The following is a 15839-nucleotide window of genomic DNA, read 5'->3' as shown; positions in this document are numbered from 1 at the left end:
ATATATATTAGGAGCAAAAGGGTCAAAAGAAATTCCTATGTCCATAAAAGCATTCTCTCTCATCAGAATTTGACAAGTCTTAGAGCCTTCCTTTATATTTAGACATTAGTGTTAAAGATAATACTGCATTTAAAGTTCCAAATAACACTCTGAGGCTAACTGGAGGAGGACCAAGATTTAGGCAGTACGCCACAAAATGTTATATTAATATTTTAACGATTCCCATACTCTGGTCTGTGAGTCCAAAGTAAAATAAGATGGCTGAATTGGGTCCTGGGTACGTGTATGACTAGCAAAAAATATAGACTCCTGATATTTTTTTGGACAAAAAAAATTTTTTTTCTGAAATTATACTTAATTGGCCATTAAAATAGTGCTGAGATTCTGAACCACCCTCCACTTTGTTTGATTTATTGGAATAAGATTTGCCAAAGGCAAAAGTCTTGTTGACATTTGGGCAGAAACACCGAGGAAAGATCCAAACTGAGACTATGTTATTGTAACGACTGTGTTATCTTAAATCTGTGTATGGCACACACTGGAACATTCTGGCCTCATGTTGCTCAAGCTGTCCCTCTTTCAATAAACAAATGGCTTCAGTTTTCAAAACATTCTTCAAAAGCAATCTTATTTTTTAAATTTTTTAATCGCATAAAGCCTAGTAGACTCAGTGGCCCAGCCTTTGAAAAGCCTGATCTTACCTTTAAATTTTCCTGCTTTATATTTCTTTATTCAATTCGTATCTCCTCATTTATGCCAAAAATTATATTTTTGCCCATACATTATATTCTAAGGTAAAATTTTTTAATTTCTTTATATATTCTTTATTTCTTTATTCAATTTATATTTATTTCTTTATTCAATTTATATTTCTTTATATTTCTTTATTCAATTCGTATTTCTTTATATCTATTTTTTCAAATAAATATATTTCTTTATTCAATTTATATTTCTTTATTCAATTCGTATCTTCTCATTTATGCCAAAAATTATATTTTTGCCCATACATTACATTCTAAGGTAAAAATATTTCCTTCCTCCTTTTTAAAATAATTATCAACATGGTATCTCATGAGAAACAACTGAAAAAAAGAACAACAAAAACCCTGAATCTAAGAGGCTACATGAAAAATAACTACCTCTCATAAACCCTTTCTTCATATGGTTATCTTCAACCACACCAACATAAGGCGGACATATCCCTGTGCGTTATGTTTTCTCACCCTGAAATATTTTGATAAATTGGGGATATGATTTTAAATTTCAGTGTCAGAGTAAGAAGGTATGAAATACATACTTACTCATGTTCTATTTAAATGACTGAAGTACTTACTCCCAAACAATAATATTAATATGGGAGGAAAGGACAGTGGCTACCTTAAATGGTCACTTCAGTTAGAAAGTTTTCCACTTTGACAAAGAATATATGAGATCAAACCAAATATTTTCCCAGAATTTAAGAGTTTGTACTTCAGCTATTAAGAAACCATTCTCTATGTTCACCTACAGAATGTCCTATTCTCTACCTAAAAACCCCAAAATTCAGTATGGGAGGCAAGAACTCTTATTATTTAATGAATCAGAGATTGGCAAAGCTTGTCAGCTTTAACTCTTACAGTCGTCAGGCCTGCTGATTCTCATGAGGAATGAAGTCTCAGAGACTTTTGTTTTATCCTTAAGGGAAGAGCATCCGGGTCTTTTAGAATGAATAGGCCCCACTTAGGATATATGATTAGTTAACTAGGAAAGTTACTTATTTTCTTTTCATCTTTCTTAGCAGACAAAAAAAAATTTGCTTTCATCATTAAAACCACAGTAACTGTCTGGTGGTAATATGAAAATTTCCGGGTGGCACCCCTTCTCTACTATCAAGTCTAATAGCCTGACCAGAAAAGTATCAAACTTGTGCTAATTATTAATTAGAGAGATAATCTGGAATAAAACAAACCTCTCTAATAGCTATTTCCCCCAAAATTTTCACCCCAGTCCTTAGAATACAGCATTTTGTGACAGCTTTTGTGTATGCCGAAATCATGGTAAAGGACAAATTTCTCTTCTCATTTCATACCAATGAGGGGAAAACAAGCCTCGTCCAACAGGCATCATCCCAAATAATCCCCCCACCCCCAAGTGTTCAGGGCTCTTCCCTTTGTAGAGTTCAGTGTCTCCTCACTAGCAAGAAAGTATAAGCAGAGAGATCATTAGTTATGACATGTAGACGTTAGCAGATAATGTTGACTCACTTCAGGAACTATTAAACTATAAACAGTGTGCTGAAAGCCATTTATCTGCACTTTAGGATAAACAGCAGAACCTACTCAATTAAACGGATTGCAAAGAATAAGCTGCTGATGCCAAACCAAGTGAAGCTTAATTCTGAAAAGAAAAATCTGTGAATAAAAATCCACCTAGGATTCCAGGGATTCTGGCACATAAAATCCTTAAACACTTTATTTTAAAATATAATATATAAAACACAGAACATATATTTTTAAAAGGCCAACTGATTCAGTTACCAAAGTTACTGCAGACTAGCTCGAGTTCAAAGTAAATGTATTGATACTTGATACATATTTTCTCTTAAGTGACAACATTTACAGTAATACAGATGCTGAGCAAATGTGTGTTACCAAGGAAAGCTTTACCTATCACTATGTAAAAAGTAAAGTTGAATTGGGTCAGTTTTCTTCATCAGCACTATTCCTATTCACAAACAATTTAACTGTTTTGAGAATTTCTAAATGACTCCTTCCAAGAAAAAGAAAAACAACCTGAGTGCAACTGTATCATAAATGAATGATATTTATGTTTATTATGTAAATATATATACATATTTCCATCTCTAGCACGTTAAAATGCTACAAGAAAAATACTAATCTATCATGCAACCTCAGAGGTTTTATTCCACAGTTGATTAGAAGGATATGAGATAAACAAGGCCCTTCCTGCTAGTACCATATACAGGTAAAACATATTATGTTTAGAATTTATTTTTCCTACTTGTCAGAAAATAAATCAAAATCTGCTCTTTTTCACACTTCCAGATGTCAAAATCTTTTCAAAACAATTTTGATGTCAGAGAAGAGAACACACAGGTGTGTTTTATGTCAACTACTGAAAGCAACTGAAGGGTAGCCTGGAATCTGATCACTCTACTGACACATTCTTGCAGGCATTACGAACACTCCCTGAAGGAACATTACACTAATGCTGACTAATTTTAAAAAACATCCCAAATCTCATTAGACCTATTCTCTAGCAGTATTGTTCAAAAGCACCTCTGCTAGTAACACCACACTCATTGCCACCTCTTAGCAAACCTTTAATGCTTTCTTCAATATCACCTTTACTGTTCTTCTTCATTGACAATACAACAAGGTTGAACAACAATAAAATATTCAATATCAACATGCATAAGTTTTTGTCACATCAATGAAAACTATGACAACCCACAAAAAATCAAGTGTTAGGAGGTCAGTAACAAATGCTTAAGAGAAACTGGTTCACATTAATGGACACTTGGTCTTGAGGAAACCAAGCCTAAGACAGAAAGATGGCAGCAGTATTTCAATTCTGAAATTATCAGTGCTTATGCTAAAAAAAACTGTACTTGGTTACAAAACCTATATTAAACACAAACAGCAACTTAAATGTGACATGTTCTTAATTTTTTAAAAATAGTGACTGGAAGGAAATTCTTGCCATTAAATGACTAGGGTTGCCAATCAAGATCAGAAAAATGCTGCCTACCAGCAAAATGACCTAATAGTCATAGATTTCTGATGTTTATTAAGACCTAGAAGTAAACACATCAATTCAGACTTTAAAAAATCATTTCAATCATATAAACATTCATTCAAAAGATTTAGTATTTATATAACCCTTCCTTTGCTCACACACACACACACACACACACACACACACACACACACCCCCAAGTATGTCCACAATGAGGACCTGCAAGTAACAAATCATTACCACAAACTTCTCTTCTTGTCAAATGTTCTTAGTATTTTCCAAACCTCCAAAAATGTCTCACTTCTGAACAACACCACCCCCCCAGGTAATAATAAAAAACTGAAACTTTTAAAGCATTTTTTCTTTTTCTCAGTCCATCATCCAGTACCTGAATGCTCATGTCAGAACACAAGCTGATGCTCAGAGCAGGGTGCCCAGGGCACTCTCACTTCTGCAGCTATATTGGCAGTGGCTCATAAATGTGCTTTTGTATTTCGTATCTACACAAGTCAAGTTTCTCAGCTTTACTTTTCTTCTCAGTAGCAGCAAACCCTGAGCTCTTCATTGCTAATATTCTACAATGCATGGGGAAAACAAGGGCAGGGGCCCTCTATTCGAGTACATGTGCAGAATAGGACTTTTTTAATTTTAAATCTGAGACTGTTTTCTGCCTTCCTTCCTCATTTCTTATCTCCCAACCCCCAATGGCTTCTCAAAAACTTCAATATTCTTGAAGATCCAGATGTCTCCTTTCTTCCCTCCCAATCCCACTGAGAAGACAGGAAACACCAGGTGTGAAACGTCTCTGTTTGCCCCCCTCCACTCAGTACACACCTCTTAACTGGGAGCTTTCATCCTGGCTTGCCCTCTCAGGGGAACTACCCTGTCACTTGTCTGCTGGACCCCATCTCTTCTCACACACCCAGATGCACAGCCGAGACCACAGTTTCTCACAGAGGATGGTTTGCTTTCATACGTTCCTTCCTAGGTTACGAACAAAGAGCAGTTTTCCCAGGTTAGATCAGCCCAGCTGAAGGAGGATTTTAGGACAAAGAGAAAATGAGTGTATTGGGAAGAAAGGGCAAAGGAGCCCTGAAAGGAAAACTTGAGATGCTCATGCTTGTGCCATTATATCAAAATATAGTAACTTATATACAAAACATGTAACCAAGCACCATCTCTTACAATAGGCCAAGTCACATGTATAACAGGAGAATTAGATTCCAAACAGGTGTAGGAAATCATGATTTCCAGCCCTAGTCATGCTACCGACTTGGAAATCTCCAGAATGCTTTGATTGGAAAACCAGCACAGTGACGATTTACCAAATAAGGCATAGGCAGTAAACATAGGTTCTCAGGATATGTTTTGGAAGGAATACCAATGAATGAATTAGATCACTAGAAAAGACTCAGCCAAACATACCTGTCTAGATTAGAAACTCAGTGTGAAGGAAGTGACCCTGAGTCAACACTGTAACATAGCAGTGCCACACGGTGACTGCTTTTTGCATGACCACATTCCCAACGACAGTGGGTGTTTCTAAAGAAGAGAATCTGTGCAGAAAGAAGTGGTGGTTGCCCTGGTAACCCAAATATTCCAAAACACTACAACGTGTTCTATCTAACTACTTCCAACTCTACCCTTACCCAATAAACAATTTGGAAAAAGGGCATCTAACATCCCACTGCCTAAGATCATAACTAGTGATGGACAGGAGGGATAAAAATCAACCCAAGCTTGTCTGACTACAAGCGTAGGAAATCATTCATAACTAAGTACACATATCTTTATATCTTAGATATGGATGTATCTGTGGACATCCCTGACTTCACCCGCCTAATTTCTGGCAGATTTTTAAGTCTGATGTTGTATTTACATATTTAGGGAATATTACATACATATTAAATTATGTATGCTCATGGGTCTGCATTAATGAGGTTTACTGGAAAAGGAATTTGAATAGACTGAAAGGAGAGACTGTATTATATTAGAGAAAGGGGGAAAAAAATGACAGGACAAACGGCCAAAAATGAACAGCAGTTGGGAATTTCCAAAATTAAACTGACATATAGAGTAACCTGGAAATAACTTTCATTTCCCTTGAGCTGATTATTTATACAATCTATGTTTAAATAAAGGTTGAATTTTACTCTGATACAACATATTAACTCGACTGATTAAGTTCATATTTTTAATTCTATGCAGTCGTAGTAAAATGGGAACAAATTATGAAGAAACAAAAAAAGAAGAAACAATAGTGTGGTGGAACCAGGGCTTAATCCCATCACCCATAAGGTATCAATGGGCTGTGGGTGAAGAGAGGAAATCTCATCACGTGTACTGGAGAACTATGCCCTCCTCTCTAGAAATGACCCAAAGGTGTTATCCAGGAATTTTATCAGCCTGCTCTGAGGGGACGGGTTGTCGGACCCTGACTGTCATACGCACTTTCCTGTTCCAAACACTGCCACTCCCTTTTGTCTTTTCATTACAGTATTACATCTCCCCAAACACCCCCTTCCTTAAATCACTTCAGCTAAATTTCCAACAAGTACTAAATTCCTAAGGTTTGAAAAAAATCAAAATTATGATAAAAATAAAAAATAAAATAAAATCAGCCAGTAGTCACAGAAGGTTATGTCTATTTATCACAACAGTTTTGTCCTCTTTCTCGTTTGTTTTTGTGTGCTTTTGCTTTCATCGGCATCTGTTGGGACGGGTAAGTATAGTTCTTGCCAAAGATAATGGAGTTCTTTTAGTCTGGCCAAGCAAAGAAAAATGGGAGGCAAAGAAAGGATGAGAACAATTATGTTAAAAATGCTGCCAAATTCAAAGCAATTCAGGGGTCACAACAGTATGTTTGTGTGCCCTGAATTACCTTACCAGTAAAAGGAGATGGTAGGAAAATATGTTCTCTAACCGCCCTCCTACTTCAGATACATTACGGTTCTACATAACTTCCACTTTGCTGATACACATTTTTTTGTATCTATAGCGTAGAAAGAGGGTACTGAATACTGTATCGATAAAATGTAAGAATCCCAGTTCTGTTGTCTATTAGTTGTGTGACCTTAGGCCAGTTCTTAATTTTTTTTTTTTATCTGAAACACTTCATAGTAACAATACTTCCATTTCAAGGAGTCTTCAAGGAACAAGAGGAAATCATTTATCTATCCGCAATTATGTGTTTATAAATCTCATATAATGTAACCCTGAAAATACTCATTTTATACATGAGGGAACTAGGGCTGGGAGAGGTTATTTTCCTGAGAGCAAACAAGTGAGTAGCAGGCAAGGGTGGGAGGCAAGCTCTGGTCTCTGTGACTTTTAAAAGCAATGATTCCTCCAGCTAGCACTTCGCAAAGGTTTTGTTCTCAAGATCCTTTTTCATTATTAAAAATTATTAAGGGCACCAAATTTTTTAGTTATGTGGATTACAATATTTACTATATTAGGAATTAAAACTGAACAGTTTTTAAATATGTGTAATTCATTTACAAATAATAATGAACCCATTTTAACATGTTTTCAAAAAAATAATGAAAAAAGTGGTACTGTTTTACATTTTTGCAAATCTCTTTAAGGCCTAACTTATTAGAAGAAATTGGGTATCTGCCTCTGAATTAAATCTACTGCAATATATTGTGTTTGACATATATGAAAAATATACGGTCACACATTATGTAGTTGAAAAAAGGAGCTATATTTTAGTAGACGTTTTTCATAATAGTGGTTATTTGATATTACACAAACACTGGAGAAGTAGAAGTCTCTTCAAAGTTAGATGCAATGTCGAATGTGAAACCCCATCAATGAAATTTTCATATTCTGATAAATTAAAATCTACTGTCTATCATGTACTTTGAGTGGATGTTTACATGGGCATGAATATGAAACAATGGGCACTGACTGATTATTTGGAGAAATAAATCTTGGTTCACTCAGTTATGCAGATCAATCCTGTGGATACAGGCTTTCCAAAATCCTAATTTTTGTTTGAAAGTTTGAATTTGATCATTAGCAATAAATACTGTCAGTTGTTTTCCCTGAAGTGACAGGCTCACTTTGTTCATTTTTGAGAATATGTCTGCAAATATCCATGCCTGAATAACCACAGTTTGTCTGTCAGTCATTCTTTCTAGTAAAAATTGCCTTTCATGAAAAGTCTCATGGTAACCATTAATCTTCAGTATGCTGAAGAATTTCATTCTGTATACTTAACATTCTGTCACACAGCATATTAAAAAGAAATTTACTCAGAGGTTGGAATTTAATAAACTTAATAATTTTTACAGTTTCATTCTTGATATTATTAAATGAAGGTAGCTTTTTGTTTGGTGTTGGGTAGGTGGGGTTTGGTTAGCTGGTTTGGCGTTTGGTCAGTGGGCTTGTTTGATGGTTTGTGTTTACTGTGATGGCAGTGAAGAATACAAGAACAGTTTGGTACCCTGTCTTGATCTGCGCTCAGGTGCTACCAACAGTTCTAACCACTATTTCTCTTTTGTACCATAAGTGCAAATGTTAATAATACATCATATGATTATGCTTGTGAATCATATTTCGAGAACTGCCACACTAGATGACCAACTAGTGGTCACTAGAGATATAAAATTTATGTATATTTTAAGATAAGCTAAGAAATTTTAACAATAGTGGAAGAGAGGGGAATGAGTATAAGAGATAATTTTAAAATGGGAAAATGATTAAAATGTACATATTATTGAACCCTTTGGGGATATAAGGAGAGATTTTCAGTAAGAAACACTAGATTGCCCACAAAAGTATTATGTGCGCCAAATACATGTGAAAGCAATTATTAATGTAAATTTATGTTTTAATTGGTCTTTAAATGACACAGTTAAAGTACCAAACCTTAATTAAGCAAGCACCACTCACTTAGATGTTGCCAGTTATGAAATGTTGATAAACACTTGAGAAAAGAAGAAATGATTCATTAATATGAAAGTAAAACAGGTACACAAAGTTCTCAGAAAAGTAATTAGAAAGAATTTGCTAAATATGGTACTAATTAGTCCTGGTTGAGTTTTGTTTCCTTTGCTTTGAATTTTGGTTGTAATCTATCATAGGCAGTATTTTCTGTTTCTTCTGCATGGTTGTTTTTTTTTTTTTTTTCTTTTTCACACTGAGCACTGAAAGGTTGATCATAATGAGACAAGCTTTTCTCTAACTTTAACTATGTTTATGTCTTGATTTGAACATAGTTTAAGTCTCTTGATTTCCAAACACAGGGCAGTTTTTCCTTCATGCTACAGAAAACAGCCAGTTCTGAATTAAGAAAAGTCAGATTTTGTATCATCCAAGGGTTGTAAACAAGGGATACACTGAGATCTTTTTTCCCACCAAAAATATTATATGGGAAAGCGCAGAGCATCTTTCTCATGTGAGGTCTTAAATGTGCTATTATTTCACACTCAGGTGAAACTGCATGAGATTAAGAGTTATATCTCTTTAGTTAACCACGACAAACCTCAGCATCTAGGACAGTGTCTGGCACTTGGCAGACAGACATAAATTGTTGATTTGGTATGTGGAACAACTTCCCTATTATGAAGGTTTCAAGGATCACCTAATGTGAGAGAAGGTACAAACAATGTTATCTCACATATATCTATGATCTATGATGTTATTTCAGAAACGGGAGTGTGTGTCTGTGCTCTACTATGATTGCTATTTCGTAAAATCTCCACTTTTAAAAATTGAAAACAAAATGCAAAAATGCAGCTAGATTTTTCTGACACTCCTTCTGTCCCCTATACATATAATTTTCAAACTCAAGAAAGATAGACTTTGACCCCACTTTGACAGAGCTAATTCAATTCAATTATGTTTTAGGTTACTACGGACTGAAACATTGGAACATGGGTGTAAAAGGAAGGTTCTGAACATTGTCTCTAATGCCAATGTAACCTGGACAGCATTTACAGAAGGGAGCACAGGGCTAGAGATCATGACCTGCTTGGCTAATTAGCTGTATGCCTTTGGAAAAACCCATGCATTTCTCTAGACTTCCATTTCTCCATTTTGAAAATAAGAATAATCATGTATACTTGTCACATGGTTATTGCTAAGATTAAATGAAGCACTATATAAAGAACTTAACATAGACCCTGTGACGGAGATAGAGTTAATGCCCAATAAATGTTAGTTCCCTTCATCTTTCAGAAATCTATGGATTAAAACTTGATTGTAAAGACTGTGAGGTTTGTAACAGACAAAAGCATACATCTTTCACTCCAACTATATAAATGACTACCAGAATCCAGAACCAATTTAAAGATATAGAGCAGTTAAATGTATTAAAGACCTAAATGTAAGACCGCATACTGTAAAACTCCCAGAGGAAAACATAGGCAAAACACTCTTTGACATAATTCACGGCAATAACTTTTTGAATCCGTTTCCTAAAGGAAATCAAGGCAAAAATAAACAAATGGGACCTAATTAAACTTAAAAGTTTCTGCGCAGCAAAGGAAACCATTGACAATACGAAAAGACAACTTACTGAATGGGAGAAAATCTTTCCAAGTGATATAACCGATAAGGGATTAATATCTAACATATATAAACAACTCATACAACTCAACATCAAAAAAAAATTCAATTAAAAAATGGGCAGAAGAATTGAATAGACATTTTTCCAAAGACGAAATGCAGATGGCCAACAGGCGAAAAGATGCTCAGCAGGGAAATGCAAATCAAAACCACAATGAGGTATCACCTCACACCTGTCAGAATGGCTATCAAAAAGACACAAATAACAAATGTTGGCTAAGACACGGAAAAAAGGGAACGCTTTGTACACCGTCGGTGGGAAAGTAAATGGGTGCAGTCACTGTGGAAAACAGTATGGAGGTTTCTCAAAAAACTAAAAATAGAATCATCACATGACCCAGCAATTCCACTCCTGGGTATATATCCAAAAAACAAAAACAAAAACACTAATTTGAAAAGATACATTCACCCTAATGTTCACAGCAGCACTATTTACAATTGTCAAGATACGGAAGCAACCTAAGTGTCCATCAATAGATGAATGGATAAAGAAGATGTGATATACACACAATGGAATACTACTCAACCATAAAAAAGAACACAATTTTGCCATTTGGAGCAACAAGGATGGACTTGGAGGGCATTATGCTAAGGGAAATAAGTCACAAACAGAAAGACAAACACTATATGATATCACTTATATGTGGAATCTAAAAAATAGAACTAGTGAATATAACAAAAAAGAAGCAGACTCACAGATACAGAGAACAAACCAATGGTTACCAGTGGGGAGGGGAGGGAGGGGCAATATAGGGGTGGGGGAGTGAGAGGTACAAATTACTGGGTATAAGATAGGCTCAAGGAGGCACAACACAGTGAATACAGCCAATATTTTGTAATAACTGTAAATGGAAAGTAACCTTTAAAAATGTATAAGAAAGAAAAAGAATGACAAGGAAAAACTGTACACACACATCTGTTTTCTATGATTTATCACTGGTATTCTGTACTTACCGGAACTAATTCATATTTCCAATTTTCAATCAATTTTAACCACTTTCTAATTTGTTTTTTAAACTGATGTCACTATTTGGAAGAAAACATGTGGAATTTCCATTATCATGGTTCCTGCTAGTGGTGATAAATAAATGTGGCATTGTTCAAAGAAACAAAACTACAGAATATTACGCATCACATGAAGTATACCAATATTACTTACTCATATTTAGAGTTGAGTGTTATGTCCTATCAACTTTGCCTTCAGAGCACTCTACATAAGTGTATCTTAAAAATAGCATGCCTTGTATGCCATATTCAATTCACTGTAAAGTTGTTACCAACCGCTCTATAGCATTAGCTACTACTTTTTAACAATATTTTATGTCTTCAGGGCATCTTATACTTTGCAAGCTACATGAACATATAGGTGTGAGTTAAACAGATTCAGAAATTATACATATACGCATTCTATAACATCTACATAAAGTGTTAATGAAATTTTTAAGCTGGCCTACATTTATCATGTACCTCAGCTCTTCTACTGATATATATAATCATATACAGCCAGTTACATAACTTCACCAGATTCTAATGTCCTATGTTTTTAAGAAGAAGACAATTAAGAGAATATAGAGGTAACACGGCCACTCATTTTAAAAGGTATGAAGACAATCTAAAAATTGCATATAGAAAGTGGCTTGTCAATTAACCCTTTACTGTATACAAAGTCTATCACAATGTGGTTTGTATGCTTCAGGGAAGTAAATAACAATTGCTGAAATGATCCACAAATGAAATAAAGAAAACTACGGAGTACTTACTACAGGCGAAACACTGTTCTAAGAGCTCTCACACATTTTCATATAATTCTTACCACAGCCAGCAAGGAAGGTACAATTATTCCCATTTTTATAAATGACTGAGGCTCAGGTATAAGGTCTTAAGACTGAGCTGAGATTTTCGCTACTCCATATAACTGCTTTAATTAAAACTCTGATCTTTCTCCCACATCTGTGATCCTTTATTTTCACTGGTGCCTTCTAAAAATAACAACACACATGCATAAACTTGCAAAACCAAGAAGCTGAAGCAAAATAAACAAAAAGTTCTAATTCTAAAGTTCTTAGGAAGGCATTCAATGTGCTTCATCAATTGACCCAACCTACCTTTCCAGCTTCATCTCCTACCATGGTCTCCTCCGGGTCCATACGTATCATACGCATCATGTTTTTTTCACATCCCCATGCCTTTGCTCATAATATTCTTTCAGCCTATAACAGCCTCCATTTCTCCCATCTGTGTTACATTTCTCAATCAGAAATATATGCATCTTTTTTTTTTTTTTTGCGGTACGCGGGCCTCTCACTGCTGTGGCCTCTCCCGTTGCAGAGCACAGGCTCCGGACGCGCAGGCTCAGTGGCCATGGCTCACGGGCCCAGCCGCCCCGCGGCACGTGGGATCCTCCCGGACCGGGGCATGAACCCGCGTCCCCTGCATCGGCAGGCGGACTCTCAACCACTGCGCCACCAGGGAAGCCCTATGCATCTTTTTTGATTTCTCATGAAACTTTGCCATGTTATATATTTTACTCTACCTTGAAGAACAGTTAGTTGCACACACATTCCGGCCTATCAACTATCACCTCCTGATTGCAAGTAGTACAGTTTTTTTACCTGTGAGTCACCCAACTGATTATTAATTTGAATAATTAGCTGTGTGACCTCAGACAATTTACTTAGCCCCCACGAACCTCAATTTCCTCCTCTGTAAAAGGAGGACGACGGTATTTATCCATTCATATGTATAAAATATTTAGAGCAGTAACTTAAGGAGTTTTCCCCACATAAGTGTGAACAATTTGTATACTATTAATAGCTGAAATTTGTGACCAAAGAAATGCATTGTTTGATGTTAACTAGCTCACATCCTCATCCAACTCTGATTTTAGCATTTGTAAATTTGTGAAGGAAAGACACTTAAGTTTTTAAGTATAAAAACATTTTTTTAAAAAACAAGATTGTATAACTTTTCTAAGTAGTTTTACAAGGGCAAATATATACACATTATCATAATGGATTCCTGCAGAGCACAAGATAAGCTCATCCCTCCAAGCAAAGTACCAGTTCATCCTGAAATTTTACTACACATACAGTGAAATGAGGGTTATAAATCAACGTAGGACTCTTGGGAAGAGACAAGATTATTCACGGGACTTTACCATTTCTCCATACAATTTGGGATCTCTTGTTTTGCATGCTTTCTGAACATTCTGCCAATCATACAAAAACATTAAGCCTGTTTTACAGTTATAGGACATTCACAGTTCAACATCTGGGTCTCCTCTCCTTTCTCTCTTTGCATTAGGCAACTTTACAACTTTGATCCTTTAGCTCTTGGCATCTACCTCAGGGTTGTAATAGTGACTTTATGGGAGAAGGGAGCTATAGACCACACTGAGCTGGGAGACGGCAGCCTTATTATAGCACGCACCAAGAAGCAGATTGAGCAGTAGTAATGTACAGAGTGCCTATCTGGAAAAAGCAAAAATACTTAGTGTGTTCTTTAGAGAGTTTCCACTCCAAAATGAGGACTGGATGGCTAAGAACTATAAAGGCAAACTTAACAACAACCAAATCTGGCAGTTTCACTTCTCAAACATCATAAATGTAGCAATCACTTTTCCAATAGAAAATAATCCTTACAAGTGAAAGTCTACTCAGTTACTGTAAAATAGATCCAACATCTTGCGTAGGTCTTCTCGTAGACTAAGAAGAGCAGATGGTGAAAGCAGTAAAAATTCCAGTGAAACTATGACTAATTATTATTCAATTTATGAGGCTTGTCTTAAAGATAACAGCAACTCAGCACTTTACAAAGACAAATTTAATCTTATGACCTATAGCAGTAAAGCAGGATGGCAGGTTACTTACAAGTAAATGAGATGTCCTTTAGAGGAACACATTTATCAATAGAATACAAATTTTTGGTTTCCAGGTCAGTGCTTACTTCTGCAAATGTTAAGTCTTGTACTGATAGAAAATATGTGGATGGAAGCTTTAGTACTTCTCTGCTCATCCCAATACATGCTTCCATTTCAAATTTAAAATAATGATGAGGAGGCATGTAACTTTCTGGGCCATTATCTGATTTCACGTCCAAGTATTTCTTTATTTCCATGACCAAATAACAATGATTTACATGAAATAACAGCAAACATGGTATAACTGCTCTCATTTCAAAATACCTTGTTAACTCTGACGATGGCTCATTCATAAAAGCCTGAGCTTTTGAGAGCGACTGAATATATATTTATGCATCCCTACACTCTGTGTGACATATTTGGACCAAGAGACAGCTGCAGTCAAAAGTAGCTGTTAAGTGGCAGGGCACAGCGGTCTGGGGCCCTGGGGAGAAAGACTGGAGGGAAACTGAAATGAAAAGGGAAGCCAAAATGCTACCCATAAGAACTGAGGATTCTCTGACTGTTCCTCTGCACCACCTCAGCCAGGGGAAAACAAAGATCTTTCCAAATTGAAAGGAAAGATTTCTCAGAACAGAAAGGCAGTGTGCCAGGCACCATTCTCCGTGTTTTTCATGCAATAACTCAGTTGCTTCTTCCCACAAACTTATAAGTCCTAGAGTGTTATTTCCCCCATATTACAATACAGAAACTGAGGCACTGAGAACTTGCTCAAGGTCATAGAACAAGACAGAGTTGAAACTGAGATTTAAACAATAAGTCTGACTTCAAACAACACCCGATCTCCTTCCCATTCAAGTATGCCATATAAAAGCAGGATTTCCTAGTATCTACAGAAGAAAGCACTCACAGAGACAACAGTCAATGCAAAGTTAAAGTCACCATGTAATAATCAAATGCATCTATTATATTTAAACTGGAATTCTGGAATCATTTTTAGAAGACTCTTAGTTCACTTGCAGAGTGTTTCTGACTTAAAAGGAAGGAGAAAGCTGTGAGTTTCTACTTGCCACCACTTTCTGCTCGGGGCTTCCAAGTGTTTTGAATCTCTTTTCTTTTGAAGTGAATTTTAATGAGCCCTTAATTGTCAAAGGACTTCATAAATATTCATTAAACATTAAGAGAAGTTGTGTTTCCTTTCCCTAAAAGCTGAAAGAGAAAACAGTTATTAAGACTCCAAAGGAGAGTAGGCATGATGAAAGTCTAAGTGGAACTGTAAAGGTTCAGAATTGTATTAGATGTTTATCCAAATGGTCCATATCATTAGAACACTTAAGAAAATTCTTAATGCAAAAAGATACTTTTCTTTTTGCCTTTATGAGAAGTCCTCCACAGTACCACCTCTGTTGGAGATATTTTCATTCTTATCACTCATCCAATTCTAAATGATCCAAAACATTTCACTAACTCTTTATGATGCCTTCTGCACCACTGAACAGTAAAATGGTTATGATGTTGGGAGGAAGTGATTTTGATCTAAATCAACAGGGCAGGCCCAGCTATTATGAAAGTGCCACAAACCTTTTTCATAAAGAAAAAAAAAAATTTCACACTGGATTTAAGTCTTCAAAGAAAGCATTCCCGAAGTATTGCATTTTACATCTAT

The 15839-nt window shown here is 35.8% G+C and overlaps 1 protein-coding gene across 5 annotated transcripts in view; it reads right to left on the bottom strand.

The window, feature by feature from the left end:
- BMPR1B (bone morphogenetic protein receptor type 1B) overlaps positions 1 to 15839 on the bottom strand; it is a 421980-nt gene that overhangs the window by 78637 nt on the left and 327504 nt on the right. The gene's annotated exons all lie outside the window — the stretch shown is intronic.

Source organism: Orcinus orca, chromosome 4 (genome assembly GCF_937001465.1).
Source record: "Orcinus orca chromosome 4, mOrcOrc1.1, whole genome shotgun sequence".
Lineage (NCBI taxonomy): Eukaryota > Metazoa > Chordata > Mammalia > Artiodactyla > Delphinidae > Orcinus > Orcinus orca.
Note: the sequence above shows the minus strand (reverse complement) of the source record. Positions and strands in the feature narration are given on the sequence as shown.